At 38.5% G+C, this 19006-nt stretch overlaps 1 protein-coding gene across 4 annotated transcripts in view; it reads right to left on the bottom strand.

The window, feature by feature from the left end:
* LOC133529508 (C-terminal-binding protein) overlaps positions 1–19006 on the bottom strand; it is a 106677-nt gene that overhangs the window by 28361 nt on the left and 59310 nt on the right. For all 4 annotated transcript variants that reach the window (XM_061867230.1, XM_061867233.1, XM_061867231.1 and 1 more), the window contains exon 3: positions 1791–1974. The gene's annotated coding sequence lies outside the window, so the exon portion shown is untranslated. The remainder of the gene's footprint in view (positions 1–1790; positions 1975–19006) is intronic.

Genomic DNA, 19006 nt, shown 5'->3' with positions numbered 1-19006 from the left:
GGTCTAAGTTCACACATATGACAGTTTTTTAACTATTGAAGTTTGTGGTGATGAGGCTAAGACGTATCGTTTGTCAAATCTAGCGATTAGTCTAGTATATTTGTTTGTGTTGTTACGTTTGTATTATTAAATAACCTTTTTTTCACATCGTATTTCATTTTATTGTCAGTTTGATTTTGTTTCAAATGTATCGTTTATTATTATATAATCGATTTGTACCAGGTTACGGAAATGTCATATAAAACGAAACGACTGACTCGGCCAGAACACTGCTTTAAAAAAAGAAAAGGCATAATAAGTAACTGTTTGGGTGATATAGTTATTTACGATACAAGTGCAGAAAATAGGAAATTCGCAACGAGTGGGGATAAATTAAAACAGGACCGAAGTGTATCGTGTAACGTTTTACAGTACATATGGCTCTTTAAGTTTCGACATATGCACGGAAAGTGCTCATTCCCGCACGCGTGCGCGTCATGCGCGTTTACGTTCTACGGGCGTTGTCATGTGCCAAATGTGTGAAGTTCTCTGACAACTATATGGTGACCGCAGCGTAGATGACAGATTTTAAGAAACAGCTTAGAGCCAGCATATGCGGAATGAAATTTAGACTAAAGTCAATGACGTATTAAATAATAAAAATAAACAAAGCTGTCTTTATAAAATATTTACGTCTTTTTATGGCTCTTCTACACGTTGGCCCAGCGCTGGACCAGCGAGATGGCCATGCGATGGTTGAAAGTAGGTACTATGGAATGGGCCACGTCTATAGTCTATATCTTTAGGTATTTAAAAAAAGGTAAACAAACAATTTGCACATTTTCGGGTAGTTTTAATATTTATTGGTTAACCAACCAAATATAAAACCGCCTGGATCTGTCACTGAACGACCTGACTTTAAACCTACTTTATTTGATCATGGAATGTTTTCATCTACCCTCAACTGCCTTAAGGAGCCATTTGAGGGTAGATTTTGTTTACCTTTTTTTAAATACCTAAAGATACAGACTATAGATGCTTACGCACCATCGCTGGCCCACTACCGGCCGTCTAGTCTGGACCGTGAGCTCTAACTAGTATGACAATGCACTGGTTTGCTTGTTATGCGATTTGTGACTGATAATAACACTGTTGAGTGCACGTCCACAGAACGTTGTATTTATGTAGGTCAAATGCTACGAGATAACGTGCAAGACGAGTAAAACGTAGTAAACATTTCTTCTTACTGCGTGTAATCTAGAGTACTTTATTATTCTGCAGAATCTAGACAAGTGTAACTTGTATTCTCTAAGGCGATGTTGGTATCACAGCCATTTTCAGGGCATAAGCGTTTCTTTGAGTAATGCAAATTTATAACTTAACGATAAATTAAGGCATAAGTAGGCTAATAAGTAGGAAAGTTCATTTCGAATATATGTGAATTCTAAAAGAATAAGCCCCTATTAAATATTAAATAAATAAATAAATATTATAGGACATTAGTACACAAATTGATTAAGTCCCACAGTAAGCTCAATAAGGCTTGTGTTGAGGGTACTTAGACAACGATATATATAATATATAAATATTTAAAAAAACAAATTTGAATTTCTCATTTTTAAATGAACCCTATATATATATATACACCTTTAGATGGTGCTATTGCTAACAGTAGTATAGATTTAGCAGTACAAACGAACGACAAAGGTAGCACATTGAGGGGTATAATGATTTAGTTTGAACATAAAGACTCAAACGTTCTCGCGTCGCTACCGCTGCCAATACAAATGAATGGAGCAAAGACAACTCACCAGCGCTGCTCTTGTAGCGTAGTCAGTCCGTGATCACCGCTCCATCGGCGCACCGGCATTGACCCGCCGCCAGCGTCGGCGCCACGTCCCGAACGCCGACACCGATGCACTCACACAACACTACACTCACTGCACTAGAGCATGCGGCGTACACGTCCGCAACACAACCACTGAGCACAGACACCTGGAACAATCAAATAGTCCGGTTAGAAAGCGTACTGCATCTTTGGCAAATGAGAAAAACAACATTTAACGTCTCATAAAGTTTATCACATCGACCGTCGTTTGGAGATGGCGCCTGTGGTCTCTAACAGTTAAACTAAATCCTAGGTCATAAGGTCACCGTTAGATTATATCCGTTTACGTCCTTGTGCTGCAAAAGACCCACGCGGTTGCAATCGCAATATTATTTACCGCGGCAGGGTGCGAGCGCCAGTAATTTTTTATGGCCCATAAACAACGGAACGAACTCGGCGACATTGTCGTCAAATGTGACAACATTCGGCTGTTTAGCTCCCGCGCTATATACAAAAATCAACTTTGTAAAAACAATAATAAGGTTGTATACCCAATGTCGCTGAAGAATACGATACGATGCTGAGGAAGTCAGAAGTGTATTTGAGCGAAACTGTACACGTGACAGGTACGTCAAGTATTGCGTTGTACTACGCTCGAGGAAGTTGCGAAGTTGAATTCTCGGTTTACGCTCGCCCGCGCGCTGTAATGCGACATTGTTGTGGAGTTGCTGTTGGATTTAATTAAGAATATATGTCTATGTACCAATATAAACAACGAATTTACTCTCTTAGATTGTTATGCTAGAGATGAACGCTACATAGATTATGGTCGTAGCGCCGCAGATCTTATGTAAGAGTTCGTAACCAAAAATTAAAATGGAATCGCAGGCAGAAGCTGTATTCTCCTTATAAACATATAAACGTATTAAATTAAGTCACATTCAAAAATATTTCACTCAACAATGTACAAGCATAAATGGAATTTCAGACAGAACATGGCCGTGACCTTCAAACTTGCTCGTTTCTTAAAAGTGATATGCCCACGCCAAAGTTGTAATGTATTCTGCCTTATACTGTTTCTTGAAAAGGCCCGAGAGTATTACCTCGTGAATCGAACGTCTGTACATATTATAAAGACCACTTAGTTTTGAATGACATAAAATACCCAAGTGAATAGGCAAAATTACGTCTTAGACAAAGTGAGCCCAACAGTCACAAAAGTTGAAATGAGAAACCAAACTGCGGAGTAAGTTATTCGGGGCGCTTTTGATCGAAGTTTAATAAACGCACTTGGCGAGTTTGCGAGGAAATTGAATGGGAACTGTTTGGAATATTTTGAAATACGTAAGCTTTGGAATTTTGAACTCGAAACGATTATACGACCAATACTTATGTTCATTTAATTCTTTATATTGACAATCAAGCGCGCGGTTGTGTTATGGGATAATACGTTGAACGCACGCGTCAACGGAATGTTAGGAAAATGACAATGCCCTTACCGCTGCGTTTACCGCGTAAGACAATATAGTGTCATTAATTAGATTGTGTAGAGAACACTCTATTCCAAAAAAAATAAACACATCCAACCTTTAAACCTTATTTCACATCACAACTTTCACAAGGATCAACAATTTTACTTAAAATTATTTAGAATCGATTACGACCAATAGCTGAACGAAACATAGGATCAAATCAATATGGGTTAAGGCAAAATAAAGGGGCCAGGGAGTCAGGCGAGTAGAGGTCAACCTAGACACACATTTAGCTTTTATTGATCTCGAAAAAGCTTTCGACAGATGGATTGGAAGAGATGGGTATCCTGCGTGAAATTGGAGTTGTCTGAGGAAATTAAAAGACTGGCACAAGAGAGGATTGGCGATTACTCCACCGACAGGAGCAAAGCTTTAACTATGATAGATTGCCTGATGTAAAATGGGTGTGCGACAATGCAAACGCATTGCATTTAACCGCGCGCTAAATCCGCCTAAATACATTTTGCTGATTCATGTATGGGGTGCCTCAAATGCCCAAAAACCGTATCATTTTCCAGTAAAATTCAATCGTATAATAGGATCAAATCGATGTACGCAAATTCTTTTATGTATCTGTCTGTAGTTATTGTCACGAGCGTGAGCGTACCCACTAATCCGCAATGGCCGGTCGTATACTACTCGTATTGATCCGTCCGATGCGTACGTTGCCCAGTAGTATACAACATACTAACATTGTTGTTTAACACCGAACTAACACATTTATTGTATTTTTTTTTTTTACTTTAAGTACATAAGATAAAAATAGTCCACTTATTAATGTTCAAACTTAATACAAAACCTGCTAAAAAAGTAGGTATAAGTAAATCTCAATTTATACTAAACTTAATAAAAAAAGTGCTTGAAACTCTCGAATTCATTGACTACAATAAGCAAAGCTTTTGTTGCCGTTCAAAAATAAAAGGTACGTAAATAGAATGCCGAACCACTAAAAACGTTTTTATTTACCAATAATATGGCCGCCTCTATTCAAATCAATGGTGTCATGAAAACGTCTACGACTAAACTACTTGTTAACGCCTGCTAAAGGCCGAGAGACTAGAGAAAAAGAGAGAGAGCAAAATAGGTACCCTTAGCGACGAAGGGTTATAGAACAATGCAGCCCAGACCACAAATGGGGCGCAAAGTTTTAATTGAAAGCGTCATTGATGGCGTCCGGGAAACAGAAACACACCCTTAACTATTCATCTACTCTGTAAAACGACACATTCGCGCAATAGTTCCGTTTACACGTAGCATTTACAGTTTGTGTAACCGATGAATAGAGGGGTTATAAAGGTTACTACTTTTCGAGGAAACCCAGATATATACCAACATAATTCTACGTGTTACGGTTGGTTAACGGGAAATGCACATAAAATGTCTTCTTGGTTTGTATGAATAGGGTTAACAGTTCCTAGTCTGTCCGTACACGGGGAAGGGAAATTATATTGTATTGTAATACTATTATTGAAAATAGAGCCGCTGATTACGTATTCTAACCCTGGAGCAGTCTTGATCCAAAGGAAAACTTTTAATTGAACGGATTGTTGATCGCAATCCACATCCGAATCTGTGGCCGAGTGCCTGGTTGGAATTACATAATTATTAATTTAAGTACTCCACTACTTATCTGTACATTGTGGTGGCTGAAGTGATTCTTAAAAATATCTTTAAGTGGAATTTTAATTTTAATAGTTATATTGCACTTTCAGTTTACCTTCTTTAGGTGTACCTAAAGTTATTCGTCTACCTACAATAAGTAGAAGACTTGTGGAAAAAATCAAAGTCGTAACGTAACTTCCGAAGGACATTAATCGTTATTATTAAAACTATTCTACAAACCAGCAAACATCTTTGACAATAATTGATACAGACATGTTCACATTACCAGATATTGTCCAGCCTGGAAAACCCTGACTATGTATTCGTTTCTGCTGTAACTTCGAGATCTGTAACAATTGGACATTAATAGACGCGCTCTCTTATACAAGTTTGCCGCGTTCGGCGAGCGTTTGGAACAAGTAATTTTCTTACGGTACTGGAGTGACGTAAAATACTAAGAAACGCATGTTTATAGGCTTCTTTGCTTCGAAAAGCTAGCAGGCTAGCGACAAACCGCCACGGCAATTATAACGCACGTACCGTAATGTGATTAAGCAGATAGCTTTCCCGCCCGAAGGCAAAAGGCATTAAGAGTGCGTGTATCAAACGAGATTACCACTTTTCCCACTTAGCGGTAGTTCTGCGGTTCTGTCCCCGACGGGCTTCGGAATAAAACAAGATTTACACTTAAATTAAAGCCGGTTTCGCAAACGAGATCCGGCGACGGGAACGATAATTGTGCATTGTTGCCGTATATAGCTACAAGGTTTAAAAAAAATAATAATTTTGCCATTAAAACGCCCAAAGACATGCTTAGTACATCTCTTACAACTTAAAATAATAATCCAAGAATACAAGGGTGAGGCTTCTTGATACATTAAGACAACAGCAAGAATGTAGTCCGTGTATTGACACAGACGATTGCGTCAAAACCAATAATCTCTCTCAAAATGGTGCAAACAAGCCCAGCGACTGACTGTAAGAACCCGTAATCAGTTAACAAATAGCAACACGATTGAACTGACCATTGGTAAATACTCGTTGCAAAAAAATTGTACGGGTCAACAGCAGTAACTTTATTATAACATAATTATATTATTAAGTTCACATTCAAATAATCATATACTAAAGTCTGTGCGAAAAGAGAAGAGTGGTAAAAATATAGGAACCACTACATTCTGTAACTCTTCTCTTCCCGCACAGAATATGTATAGTTTATTCGCCGCTATTCTAAATGATTATGTACACGAAAAATATTTGCCTCGACTCACAATGGCCCGAAATAGAAGCCGCCCTAAGGCTGTTTGTGACATAAAGACAACGGCATGAAATTAGCTGGAGCAATCGTCAAAATCAATAATACCGACATTACCGACCCTCCGAACGGTGTCAACAAGCGAAACGATCGACTGTAACAGCTCTTGAGCATAATCAAACCGTCGCGAAATAGCGGCGTATTGGACAGACAAGCAACACAATAAACAGTTGTTTCAAGAAAATTTTGGAATAACCAGTAAAATAGGTAAACTGCAGCACCATACTAACCATATTGGGTTAAAAGTTAACGGCAGTCTGCAGTAGTATGTTGTATTTAGAAATACACGTAAAATGGACGGCACGTAATGACCCGAAAATAAAAGTAGCCCTAGCTGTTTAAGACATGAAATTAGTCGGAGTCAATCGTCAAAATCAATAAAACCGACCCTCCGAACGGTGTCAACAAGCCCCGCGATTGACTGTAACAGCCGTGAGCATAATCAAACCATCGCGGAAGTCTCGAGCGCCTCCTCCAAACGTACTCAATTCCTTAATCCCCCGATCGACATTCAACTCTCCCCTGTTCTTGTGTTCAGTACCCTCTAGTGTTGGGAACGACTCGAGTTCTTAAGTTTCGATTTTGTAGAATAAGGGATTTGAGTTCGTTCATTCACTTGAAAACTACCCGTGTCTTAATTTAAATGAGTTAGAATTATAGTTGTGTCATTCTCGAGAACGTTCTCCGCTTTGTATGGAGAATATTCTCGTGCGAGAACATTCCCGATAGTAAACGGAGAACGTTCTGGAGAACGGCACAACTATAGTTAATATTAACTACAGTATCAGATAAATATAAACGCAATTGGACGATTTTTGACGACTCGCCGCATATGTTCAGCGGCTGTATCATGGTCGGCATTTTATCATCTGTCGCGTCAGGCGTCACTCTCACATTTACATATTTGTTGGAAAGCCTGTCATAGGTGACATGCGATAAAAATACCATCATTCGGCCAATCATGTGCTAGCCCGGCTGGTTACTGTTTCTTTTGTATAAAACTGAGTTTTCTAATAAAACAAGATATTCCCTACACAAATAAGATTCGAAAATAGAATCTTATAATGCCAAATCCACGCAGATAATGATTTCAAAGTCACATATTTTAGCAACAATCTTGTTACACTAAAATTTACAAAATTAACCCAAACAGAAAAATATATTAATGAGATTTTCGCTATGAGACTTATTAACATTGATCAGTTTTACAATAATTACAATAGCAAGTGGTATTATATTAAGTGCTATCCAGTAGTATTTAAGATCCAGGTTGCAATATAACCGACTTCCAGAACCCGACCCTTTTCCAACACTATCCCCCGCCCCAAATCGCCAACTCGGCAGATAGATGCGTGCAATTCCAAGAGCTATCAGTTTAATTAACGTTCGAAACGTTTTCTTATGGACTGCCGCTACCCGTCCGTTCGGTGGCTCGAAAGCAATAACTTGTTATTACCGTAGGGTCTTCGAACTATCGATTACATGCCGGCTGTGCACTGTGCGGCCAAACGATCGTTATTACGGATAGAGTTGTTATTGTCTGTCGCAAAAGGCATGGCGTTAGTTACGGTTAGGTCTCTATGGAACGGAAAAGAGTGGGTATTAAAGGAGAAATTAATTGGAGCTATAGTTTCAAGGCTTTGAAAGCGGTTTCCGATCCATTACTACGATTCCGGAGCGCCAAAGCCCTTTCACCAATGATATAGGCGCGCTCTGTAACCGCAGAGCATTAAAGACTCGATCGTATCGTTTGAGACTCCGGTCATTTCGAGCGCACTGCGTCTAATCATTCTGGCTGTAGCACTAATGGCTGTTGACAGTCCTTTGCGTAGGCATATCTGACGCAAGTCTAACGACAAAACAGTTACCCCCTTATTCATAAACGTGTACTAAAGTTACGATGCCGCTGATCACCGTTTGTCCCTTTCCATCATACCAATACGTCGGAAAGGGACAAACGATGATCAGCGGCATCGTAACTTTAGTACACGTTTATGAATAAGGGGGTTAGGAGCTAGTACAAACATATAGAAGGTGCATTGTCTAGCCCAGTGCGCTTTATTTACTTGATATCCTCATTTGTAAGACCTTTGGGCAAAAATTAAATGTTCATGGCAGGTTCCTTCTAGCAGAGAAGATGACATAACTGGCTATATTTGGTTCCGGTTAAATTATCAATTTTAGTAAATGATGACCGGTCCCACCAGCGACACTCATGCAGTTTAATTGTATAGGTCTGTAGCTATATTCGAACGTTGTTCCACCGACGCAGCGCAAACCTTGTAATTTACGAGCGGCCGATAATCTTGACTGACAAGCGATCCCATCGCGACAATATTGATTGCTCTCGTAATCCTCGTGCACGTAGTGTCGTTTGCATACAAAGTTAGCCTAGAATGTTGGATATCGGATAATTAATCATAGTAACGGGTGATATTAATTGATAAACTAGCCATGGCTGACCTTTGGAACTGTTCGGACGATAACTTTGGTAAATTATGAATATTCATCGCTCAAGTTGCTCCGAAGTTGTACAGCTGACGCAAATTGCAGAGACCGTGTTTGAAAAGTAATATTTAACTCTCCAAAAATATCAACCTATATATTGAACAAAAAATTTCAGTAGGTATACATAGTGTGTGCGCAAACATTTAAGATTTCATTGGATACGTCAAATTCTTACCGATTCGTTAATCGGTTTCTTCTTCTACATAGCCTTAATTCAACATTTCCCGTTGTTTGATTTCCTACTCGCTCTCTTCTCTTCTCTCTTCTATTTGCACGTTTCTATAATTTATTTTAACTTGATCCACGGCGATAGGTTCGCATGTGGCAATTTTCATTGTCTCGTTATGTGGCAATTTTATAGATAGCTAACTTAAGTAAATGTGAAGTTAGTAGAACAAGTTGTCGTATCAGAGTGGGATCCGCGTCACTCCACGTGTAACGCCCACACGAGTCTCAAGATCCACAACACTTAAGGCGACTTGCGTTGTGATTTTTGTCGAAGGAAGTAATATTTAAACACCGGAATTTGTTATATTAGTCTAGCTTACTTCAAGCAAGTGTACGGTAAAGTTGTATTTGAGAAGTAGGATCCTAGCGTATATGAGATTTGTAAGAGTCACAATATACATCATTTTTTTTTTTTAATCTTTATTTAACGAGCTTAGTCTAAAAGACGATGCCGCTCAGTAGTACACATCGAGAAGTGTTCTTACACTAAAACATTTAAAACCTAAACAGATCATTATTTTCGTCTTTGGATGCCCACCATCACCATACTGAACAGAGCTCTAGCCTCCCTTGATTGAGGGAAAGCTAAAATCCTGTTACAGCCGTCCAACTCCTTAATATTAATGCCTTGGAGCAAAAGATCATTCCTTCTGTCCTCGTTCCGAACACACTCCATCATGATATGATAGACATCTTCTAATTTACCACACTCTGAACATTCGGGTGACTGGACTTTTCTCATTAAAAATGCAAATTTATTGAGTGGTATGTGCCCGGAGCGAAGTCTGAAAGCAGTTACAAGTTGAGATCTACATAGGTCACTACTATCAAACCACGGGGTTTTCCATGGCTCGGGTTGAATGGTTTTATACCATATTCCCCTTTCCACCGACCTTTGATCAAAAACAATATACATCATAAATAAACTAAAAGGCCGCTGAAAGCTACTTATGATACAGTATGAGCTAAGACGGTAATGAAGCCCTGGCACTTGCCATACGGAGATCAGGGGTTCAAACTCTGGCTCGTACCAATTAGTTTTTCGGAACTTACGTACGAAAGATAATCTGATATTTAACACTCGATTTTCGGTGAAGGAAAACATCGTGAGGAAATCTGACTAATCCCAATAAGGCCTTATTTACCCTCTGGGTTGGAAGGTCAGACGGCAGTCGCTTTCATGAAAACTACTTCCTACGCTAATTCTTGGAATTAGTCGCTAAGCAGATCCCAGGCTCACATGAGCCGTGGCAAAATACCGTGACAACGCGAGGAAGATGATGAGACAGTAAGTAAGATGAAAACTCGGCGCTAAGACTGCTCGTCTCTAGGTTTAGAGATGTTTTATTTTATTAGTCCACAAGAACAATTCACTAAAAATGATCTTATATATTTGGTTGTCTTAAAATTAAACAATATTACAGTTCATGCATGTTAGCGTCATAACTCATAGCGTTTATATTCACTATTTTTTCGCGTGGTAACTAAAATGTTTGAAGAGCGTTTACTTTATATAAATCTACTGTGCTTATGAGCTCTCCGAGATTGTTATTCAAGGAAGGCACTAATAAACACCGCAACTTGTTATTTATCGCATCGGACAAGTCTTGTTTACGCGGTTGTTTGTGTACGGAACTTTAGCCGCAGCGGGAAGCCCAGTTTCTTCTGCCTACCGTTATGTAACTTTCGTTCCATATATTAGTGATGTCGGGAATTTCGGAATTAGTGGAAAGGAAACAAACTAAAACAAACATAACCACACCTTCACGCAAGTGAAGCAAATATTCATTTGAATCCACAATCCTATTTCGTCACTTTATTAAATCGTCCAGAATGCCATGACGTCAGCATACAATTCCTAATTCGTCCCCTTCCTAACTCGTCCAAATTACTATTTTGACTACAGTCCCAGATCATCTATATTCCTATTTTGACCAAAGTGCCAGCTCGTCAACACTATTGTACCATACATTATCCTGACTGCCTTTTATAAACAACTTAAATAAGACAACTTCACTTCAATACTATTCATTTACTTTTGCATTGCTTTCTTCCAACTGAAAATTTATGTTCGCCTATGATTTTGACCTCCACCCATACCAGCACTGTGGGCCATATAGGAATGTGTACGAGTTAGCACCGTGGACCACATAGGAATGTGGACAAGATAGGAGAGTAACCATGGATCGGAAACCGGTATTTTTTGTATGGGAACGAAAACGGTATTTTTTCGTTCTTTGTTAATTACTTCATTTCTAATTAGGCAATCTAATAATACGAAGTCGTTATCTGAAAACACAACTGAGTCCTACATTTATTAGAGTATAAAATAAACCGAAATATATGGTTATTTCGATGTTTTTGCAAAAAAAACCGGTTCCGATCCCTGAGAGTAACTATATAGGAATGATGACGAATCAGAACTGTGGACCATATGACGAATCTAAGAAGATGACGAAATAGGCTTGTGGACGAATCGATTTTAAGCCCTACCAAACCAAAATAGGATAATATGAGTAAGCGAGAAAATAGGTAAATTATAATTACAACTATATTGTTAGAAAAAAAAAAGAAAATTGTACCGATGAAAATATCTCAGATTACATCGCGCCCTCTTAATGAAGGTTTATATAAGCGAGTGTTAAATAATAGGTTAAATTTAGGGCCTGTTTCACAATGTCCAAGCAAAGTCTTGAATAAGTTACTTGCCACTTATTTGACGAGTAAAGTCGTCGTTGGCGTTTTGCAATCTTCACATAAACTTAACTGGTAGATAGGTTTTTGGCAAAAAAAAAATTTGGTACAAGCTTTTATCGCTGACTGTACTTTTTTTTCGACAGGCAACTAATACTCATCGAGACAATTCTAAAAACCTCAAACACAATTAGGTTGCGTTGTTTTATCACAGAGTTCCTATTGCTACCTCCTGTCTCTATCATCAGATCAGATTGATGGTACCATAATATAACATTGTCACCCCACTTACATATGTATGCAAAGTTTCAGCTTCATCGGAAACCGGGAAGTGGGTCAAATTTTACTTGCAACATTTGTCCCATACATACTAACAGGGCAAGTTAAATAAAAGCTTGTAATAAAATGGTAAGTTATATCTAGCAGTGAATTTTATTTGTTAATTAGCTATCCAATACTTGGACATTAAGAAACAGATCCTTATACTCTAAGCAAATACGACGGCGAGTTTTTCATGTGGCAGTTTATTCTTCCAACTTTGCAGAAACAGGGGTGCTAAGACAAATGTAAAACGCATTAACTCTGCGAGGTATTAAGACAGTTAAGACACATGTGCTTTGACTGTGCCGTGTAATATCGCGAGTACACTGCACGGCGCAGTCCGTATTTACACAGCTAGAACTTGTGCTTCGGAGTAGTATGTGCTAACACCTGGAAGCTTAATAACGCTAATACTATAAGAGCTAGTAGAAAACAGACTGGCACTGAAGGCTCTGATTGTGTACTTTCTCTGTCGGAAGGGTAAAAAGATTGTTTGTGGCATAAGCCTTTATAGTCATCAAGAACAACGTCTTTAGAGTAAAAGCCAATTTTAATAAGATTTATCTCACCTCATTAGATAACGGTAATATTCTGAAGTTATAAAACCATGTTTCGTTAACTTAAACAGTTCACGGCATCTTTCATCTAACCTATTTCTTTGGATTCCTTTTGGTTAGAATTAGAATGGTTGGATTATAAATATAACAGTTAAGGTCAAAGATGAAGATTCTTCGGCCATATTTTCTAAGCCGTTGTAAGGAAGACACACTTGACTTCTGCTAAAAATGGCAAAACAGTAACAGTACGCGTCATCGTTTCGCCTGCCATATCCAGCAGCCCTACATCCCCAGAAGCAAACTGCACAGACTGAAGGCAAACTCGGCAACTTTCCCCGGCGGCGGCCAGAACTTCTGACGTGTCATAATCTTGCTACTTGCGATGCCGATGCGAAGCTTGTACGCGTAATTGACTTTTAGTTGTGAATAATATGGTGATAGCGTCGATGTTATGAATACGAGGGCGTTTTAAACTCATTTTCTTTTTAGAGGTTCACTTGCTAAGGTTAAGAGGTATTTGGACAAAAAACATTATTAGATTCATCTCAATCACAGTTGCCACTTTTTTAATTTAAACGGGTGTTTTGCTCAACAACCAGTCGTTCCAGGTATTGTTCAAAACACCTGATGTTAATTTTAAAATTAACGAATTGGTAAGATTACTTTACAAAATGTAGATCCAACGTGAAGCCGTTGTAAGATCTCACAATACTAAGAAATATAGAATTTCTATTCAACCAGACGGCTTTCCAAACTTATAAGTATTCAAGCGTTGTATAAGACACAATGTGAACAAAGACAATCGCGGCGAGCCGTCGCCATCTGTCGAACAATCGCACGTTGTAGAATACATTACAGGCCGTTACGCCATCATGCGATCCATTTGGCTAAGTGCTGGAGTGCCCGTTCGATTCCCGCAGTGGCCCAGAGATGATTATAGAACGTTTATCTCGTGGTGGTGTGTTTACGTAGTTAATAGCCAGCTCAAACGGACCACTTCATACACAGCCTGCAATATAAACATAAAAAGTAGAAGAAAAAAGACGATTACGATGGTGAAGCGTCGGCTTCTAGACACGTTTTTTGTATGCTTCTAAAAATAGTTACATGAGATGTTTTTTAACAGTATTTAATTTGCTAGAAGAACTATGTAAAGACAGCGATGAAAAAACACCGCTTAAAACTCCGCCGGAAAACATCAGACTCCCGCGTGCAAAATTAACCATAATCCTTACAAAATAGACAACAATCCTCATTTAAAGACATTAAGAGAGAGGGCCTCGGAAAGTTATAATGAAATTCACGAGCAATAAAACTTCCCTTTTGACTAACCCCCAGATATACATTCGCGTCAAGTTGCGAAGCGGCCAGACGACTCCCGAACTTAGACAAAGAGACTAACTTCCATTAAATCTTTTGCAACTAAGTTTCCCGTCCCCGCTGACTCTTGTACTTACCACCTATAATATAGGTCTAGCGCGCACCCCGAGGCACGGTTGCAACTTCAGCAAATTTCATACTTTCCGTTATTAGTGATAGGTTTTCGGAGCATTTATCACGATAATTACTTGGAAAGAGCGGGTGTAGAATCATTTAATATGCACTGCGAGCGATGAGAAATGTTATGGGAGCTATAAATGCAGACGCTTTATGGTTCGCTTTGCATATTTTTATAGCATGTTTATCTTTCCTTCATATGAGTAAGCCTGCGAGTTTCGTGAATAATTTATAGACAACTAGTAGCAGAGTAAAATTTAGCACTCGGAAGTTTATAAAGTTATGCGGTTATATACGAGTCCTCTTCACGACAACTTTCAGGGTCAACAGCGGAGAAGTTTCTCGACAAGGGAAAGACAAATTTAACAAGAAACGTCTGTCACAATATTCATATAGATTAGTTTTGCTGTGGTTATGTTTGATATCATGTACGGCGCGCATTTATCAAGCTATCATATCACGTATGCCAAATTACTATCAAATACCTAACTGAAATAGGCAATGAATGCCAATGAGACACGATTATGCAATTCAAGTGCCTTTTGTGTATTCACCTTAAATAATAAATAATTATTTTAGCTTTGAAATGTTTACATTGACTAGCATTTACTACTCTGATCTGCAATAGTAATAGTCTTGCAAATCAATTTACGTCCATTTCCAGCTATCGGAATGACGTAAATATTGCATGCAGTTTCGTATAATACAATAAGAATTTAATTCAATAAAACAAGAGTGATTATTTATCAGGAGGTAAGCGACGCAAGCGCAAACTATAAAAATCAATGAAATCATACCTATCCTATATATGTACCCACCTCCCACTAAAGCGACACCATAAATGTCAAATCATCAAAATAGCACGAAGAGCCAACGAAATTCGCCAACATAATCCATCAAACTGAACAACACTCGTAACGCATGCAAAGTAATTAGAAAATGTTCACGTTAACCAACTAGTAGCGTGCATGTGCATGCAAACCGCAGGCGACGGCCATAAGTAGAGTAAGTAGATAAGTTGGTTAAAACCGGAGATGGGTGTAACATGTTTTTGACGGATTAGTTCAAAGTTCCGTGTTCCTGTAAGCTCGGGAAGTAACTAGAGGCGAACTAGCAAGTTGCCGTGCGCGCAACTACGTGTATTAAAATTGCATTATAACAATGCTGTAGAATTAAATTGCTTCGACGTGAGAGCCATGTCGTGTGAATTATTCTATGACACAACGGCGGCGTCAAACAGTTAGGTGTGGACATATTAATTGGCTGTCACTTTTCAATACCTAATGTACCAATTAATTACCTTTTTATCAAACTAAGGAAGAAAAGAGGCTACCATTTTTATTACATGTAGTATAAGTTACTTGCACACATTGTTTGTAAAATCAGTCACCGTCGTGAAAGACACATGGTAAGATATGAATCAAATAATCATCGTTTTTTTACACGGAAAAATTTCCTTGAGCACAGTAATCTTAAATAAACAATAATCATATATGCTATTGCTATACGTAAGACAGAAACTACGCAGTAATTGCTCGGCTTGCTTGCACAAGTGCAAGTCGGACTAGACGTTGCACGATTATCATATCATAACATTCGGCAGACAAGAGCGCCGAGCGAGCTGTTTACAAACTAGAATGCTTGTACATCTACATAACCTATCAGCTCAGATTAGCCGGAGTTGTAAAAACTGAATTCGTGTTAGTAAACTTTGTTTATGTAAACGTCTGAAAGACATGCTTGGGAAAAATCTAAGTGTGAGCCAGTCTGTGTATATTTTTAGAATTGAATGAAAAACGGATTCTCATTATTCGTCACTATAGCAAACCTAAAGTAACTGGGAAATAGGGGGTGAGTAACCTCATGTTGTGGTAAAGAAAAATGGACAGTAGGTAGGTAGCTTTATTATTAATTAAATAATTTATCAATCGATAGAAAAAGATGTTCAGAGATAAATTTTAATGACTGAGTATGAAAACGTTGATGGCGAACTGCAATCTACGAATTTTGTGATCACACAAGGAGCCAAGTAAAACAAACTATCATATCTTTAATACAATTAAAAAGGCCCTTCGCTTAATTAATTTTGTAAACGCCTAAGAAAAGGAGAACGTAAAGAAATCAAATCGTAGATCCGAGACGCATATCAATTCGAACAAGGAATAAAATAAACTTGTCCAGTTCTATAAATGAAAGCACACATCTAAGAGCGCCATTAAAATCACTCATTTAAATAACGCGTGTTGACTAAGGTTCAGACTGACGCAAAACGAGTAAAAAGGTACCGAACACGTTTGAGATCTAGAACATTAAGGACTGTTTGCGTAAGTAAGTAAGTAAGTAAGTAAATATTCTTTATTGTGCACCATACATTTAAAAATAGACAGGAAATGAAAAAACACGTAAAAGTTAGGTAACAACAGGCGGTCTTATCGCTAAGAAGCGATCTCTTCCAGACAACCTTTGGGTAGCAGGAAACAATGAACTTACAACATTGAACGGGTAGTGCCGATATACATATAATTCAACAAAATGAAGACGCAAACAATATAATACATACCTACATACTAATAAAATAAATACATATATACATACATACATTATATATTATACAATCATAAATAAAGGCAAGTTAAGGCAGCGAAAGGTAGTGAGTCTTCAAAAGATTTTTGAAAACGGGAAGGGATTTAGCACGTCTAATGTCTAATGGCAAAGCATTCCACAACCGAACAGCACGAAAAGAAAAAGAGTTGCTATAAAATTTTGATGATGAAGGTGGTGGAGCAAGGAGATGCATCTCCGCACAGCGGACCGAGGAAAGATAGTTAAAACGCTTTTTAAGATATAGAGGGGTGCGTAAGTTACCTTTATAGGTACTTTCCGCCACTTGTTTTATTAAAAGTCCTTGAAAGAACTTTTTAGATATCTAGAACGGGTTCTAGATGCAATCGTCTAATCTAAATTGGTTTTGAACTTGGAAGAAGTGTTCTTTATCTGAGCATTGTGTTGCGTAAGCTTGTCGTAAAGTAGCGCAGTCTTGCCGTTTTAAAATTGTGTTGGGTGACTTGGGTGTGTTTAACAGTGATCCTACATTTACAACATACGTTTTTAACACGTTCAGAAGGAAAACGACATTAGCTTACTTTCCCTCCGCCTGTATACTAAGTTGCTCTACTGACTTAAACTACTTAGATAAGCCTTTGGGAATCAAGTCCTATAAAGCAACGATGTCTCCCGCATTTACGGCAGCTTTAACGTGCCAAAGAGAAAAGGGAGCGTTGGAAGAATCGAGAGCAAACTAAGCGAAACTGACGAATCCTATAGCTAATCTCTTTGCGCAAACACTAATGACAGTGTATTCAGTACGTGTAAAGAGTAATTGTCGAGCCATAAGTGGGCCAGGGCGGGCGAGCGGCGAGCGGCAACGGCGAGCGACCGAGCGTTCGATCGCGGGGACGCGCAGGGGTCGTTCACCTCGCCGGCCGCGCGGGCGGCACATACAGCGACTCATTACTTTCCGAACAGAAACATTTCGAAGATGGCCGTGTCTGGCTGATCAATACGGCTCTAATTGGAGGTTGGAACTTATAAATGCCGGTAAATAACGGATTGTTGAGGATGTTTGGATTGTTTCAAGAATTAGGAAGTTTGGAACAATGATAATGCCGATAAATTGGATAGATTAGATAATAAAATGCAAATGATTAATGACAAAAGTTGGAAAGGGCAGATGTGTGTAATGAATAATGAAATGTACAACACTAAATAATAATAAGGGAAAGCGGTGAGTCACGGAAAGAGCAGGTGGACTGCGGACTTATTTATTCAATAATATTATTAATTAAACTTTGAAGCCGAAAGCTGTGCAATTGTACAACTTTGGATTTTAATGGGATATGTATCAAAATCCTTACCAAATGTGAGATTCACCAATTTCATGATATTGATTTACCAGTCCCTGTGCTTATTTGGCTACATTTAATTTGAGGTTGGACAAAAAGTTTACATTAAACATTAGACTTTCAAAGACATTAAAGTTCACATGTAACCCACAAATAACACGGAAAGATTAGCGGAGATAGAAGTCACCTTATAAGGTTCTGAATAAAACTACGCTACAGAGCCACTTTGACCCAGATCGTAATCTGGCATGGAATGCAGCTGAAACTCAACGAACACGACAAATAAAGCAAGTAAAGTGACTGCGCGGCGAATTTGCGTTTCAGTCGATGTAATCTTGGCAAAGGAACGGGAATAGGTGGATGCGTGTTTAAACTTTTGACGTGGCCGTTGAAATCGTAATGAAAAGCGGGTCAGTCGTCTTAGAGACAGGTGGTGAAGGGGGAAGTTTCTCGATCGATCCCTCTGACCACGTGTTCACGTTCCATTTAGCCATTCATGATTGGGTGGGACCGTGTTGATAAGCAATTTGAAAGAGCAAGTTATATTTGTGCTAGTGATTCAGTAAAACGGAATAACAACGGCTGTGGAGAGCCGGAACGTAATTAGTCGATTTAATTAGAGCATTTATTCGGATAACTGGCTTGTAATTAACCTTGCACGAGATTTTTCCTTCGTGGAATTTAATAACTCAATTTTCCTTACACTCCTCGCGGCATTGTTGCTAAACGTTTCAAGGTTACACGCGACAGCCGGCGGTAATTAAATTGATTAAGGATACACAATTCCCTTGCCGACTATTTTTTGCCATGTTGTACATGTTTTTCGTGAAGGTATTTTTTGTAGAATTAGCTACATTAAAGCAATACAAAGAACATAAAAATAGTCATAGTGAGACATTCCTACACACATCGCCTCGTAAATTTTTAGAAACTGAAGACTTCTATATTTCTATATTTATTTTTTCATTTGGGTATTTTCTACAAAGACTGACTTCTCATTTTCTATTTGCCTAGATATTGTTACTAAATTCAACATGCGTAGC

The sequence above is a fragment of the Cydia pomonella genome, chromosome 21, assembly GCF_033807575.1.
Source record: "Cydia pomonella isolate Wapato2018A chromosome 21, ilCydPomo1, whole genome shotgun sequence".
NCBI lineage: Eukaryota > Metazoa > Arthropoda > Insecta > Lepidoptera > Tortricidae > Cydia > Cydia pomonella.
This window is presented reverse-complemented; position numbering and strand designations above follow the sequence as displayed.